Source organism: Pogona vitticeps, chromosome 6 (assembly GCF_051106095.1).
Source record: "Pogona vitticeps strain Pit_001003342236 chromosome 6, PviZW2.1, whole genome shotgun sequence".
NCBI classification, from domain to species: domain Eukaryota; kingdom Metazoa; phylum Chordata; class Lepidosauria; order Squamata; family Agamidae; genus Pogona; species Pogona vitticeps.
The window spans coordinates 88,594,654-88,597,345 of record NC_135788.1 but is presented as its reverse complement, the minus strand read 5'-3'; positions in this window follow the sequence as shown (position 1 = coordinate 88,597,345).

Sequence of the window (2,692 nt, the reverse complement as noted above, 5' to 3'; positions counted from 1 at the left end):
ATGCACTCCCTTGAAAACCACAATTGGCAAAAATGGCCTTGGGTGAAATGTACACAGTCCACCCTGACTGGTTGTATGTTGTTCACTCCTCAACTACAGGTAGCAGAGGCTAATGACTCTGATTCTGCAGGGGCAGTGAAAGCACTTGAGGTTTTAGTCCCAGTGTTACAGGAGTAATATAAGGTCTGGAATCAATGTTGGACATAGGGTTCAGAATCTTGGATAGTGTCTGTAGTGTTCAGATTAAAACCCAGAGATGATCCCCTGGCCCAGTGAAGTCAGAGTTGCCAGCTTCCATAGGGCACAGGATCTGACCTTCAGATCTGACTTAAGAGAGACACAACAGCAATCAACATATGTTCTTTAGAAAAGAGCATGGACACTAGAAACCAAGAGAGAAATTGAGAATCCTGCCTATGAATAGAGTGCAATCAAAATGAGAACACCCACTTGCCCAATCAGTCCAACAACAACAACAACTAGAAGGATTTGGTGATACTTACTTGCCACATTTGCCGTCTGCAGTAATTCCTGGAACTCCTTGTCATTCAAACTCACTCCCAGTTTCTTTAGAGCTGAGCACAGCTCATGGTCTCTGATGCTCTCTCCCGCAAGCATACGAATGGTGTCAAAAACATCCTGAAAGGCTATAAAGAAACTTTGGTTTGGGGCAAACTACACATTGTACACAAATATGCAAAACATAACACTGACATTGTTGAAGGAACATCAACTTCAGAAGAGGGTGATTTTAAGCCAAGAAACAAAGAAAGGGGTGATGTGGATGTGCTCCACCACCGCCAAATAAAGGCCAGTATGTTTTCTACGCTTTAGTATTTTTCTGATGCACCATATCATTATGTCAAAGACACTACAGGAAAGACCTAATAAAATGGCAAAACAGTATTCCTTGGTTTTGTAGCCAAGTCAGCTGGTTTCAGATCCAGATATTTGAACGTAAAGCTGCATCAAATTGAGAAGAACCATTGTTTAGACATTTCACCTACGTCAAAATCAGTGGAATTTGTTTCAAATGCATTTCAAAAATGATGAGAAAGAACTTTGAGCGGAAGAGGAGCAAAATGCTCCCAACCATTTTCTTCTCTCTGGAAAGCCCTGTTCTGAGGCAGCTCTTTGAAATTTCAGAAATTCAAAATGGCTGTCTCTTTTGCCACCCTTTTTCTAAATTGGTGGCTGGCATTATAGCAACTGAGAACATACAATAAAAGGACAACTTTTTACAGAGTGGATGGATTTTTCTTCCTGCAGTTCATTTCATTCAAGATGTACAGCAGCATTGTTTTGCCCTACTGAAGAAAGAGCAAGCTTCTTTAAAATGAAAAGTTGCAGTGTGTCAATGCAGTCCTAGTTTTAAATCTAAACTATTAGGATTTTTTTTCCAAAATATGAATGTTTTGCAAAAAATGCAGACAGTTTGTTTGAAAGCAGATGCAAACTGCTTAGGAGCAATGTTGTTACTTGCAAAACACTACTTTTGTGTGGAAATGAGGAGGAGCTGGAAATGTTTACAATAATTTAAAATTACGCTGGGTACATTCAAAACTCAACTAAAAACATGGCTCTATGTCAAGGCCTTCCCTCCTGCCAGCACCTAATCTAACTTAATTTATTTTTCTCTTCTTTATCTATTTATTATTTACGATTATTTATGATTTTTGTCATTTTCTGTTAATTGATATTTTTAATTTATTTTATTATAATTGTATACATGTTCCTGTTAGCCGCTCAGAGTGGTATAGATTTACCAGATGAGCAGGATATAAATCAAATAAATCAAATAAATAAATAAATAAATAAAATAACATAAATAGATTTCCATGCCATTGTAGGTTCCACTGACACCTAGTCTTCTCATAGTGGACATCCACATAGAACAGTGGTTCTCAACCTTGGACTGCAATTCCCAGAAACCTTAAGCAACAGCTGTGCTGGGAGTTGCCATCCAAGAACACCTGGGTTACCCAAGGTTGGAAACCACTGACATACTGTAGAAGATATCCTAGATTTCAAATTCCATTGCCCTATTGTCTCAGTGAATCAGCAGTCTTTCCTTGATCTCCACAAGTTGATCTTCATCAAAATATGAGTTGCAATAATGATGACAGCATTTAGAAGGTAATACTACTAAGTCACGGTCCCTTGGAGACTCCCTTGGCCATCTTCAGAGATGTGATAAACCATTCTGGTTGAAGCATGGCTTTGTGGACCAGTGCTAAATAAGGGCTGGAAGGAATAGGGCAACTAGGTATGTAAATTCTGATATGTCTTCTCCATATGTAGTAAACCAAACAACATTAGAATTTTCTCCTTGCTGTGCCACAGTGAGATTTTTTTTCTCAGTTATTGAGAGCTTTTGCACACGAGTAACATCTATTTGTACGCATTGCTTTAAAATATGCAAAACTGAAAACCATGAGAACTGTTGCCTTGTCACTTGAACAACTAACAGTAGAATCGGACAGGTTGAGTCTTTGTGATCCATCAGCATGTCCCTTTCTGCTTGCTCTATTGGGTATGTTTCGCTGAGAAATGGGAGAAGCCTCCATACATTGCAAAATAAACCACAAAGAAAAAAAATGCACTTGATGTTCGGTCTTGCCCAGGAGGCGACATCATATAGCTTAGATAATATTCCATAGGCTGCCACAAATTCCTTCATATCATTATTTTC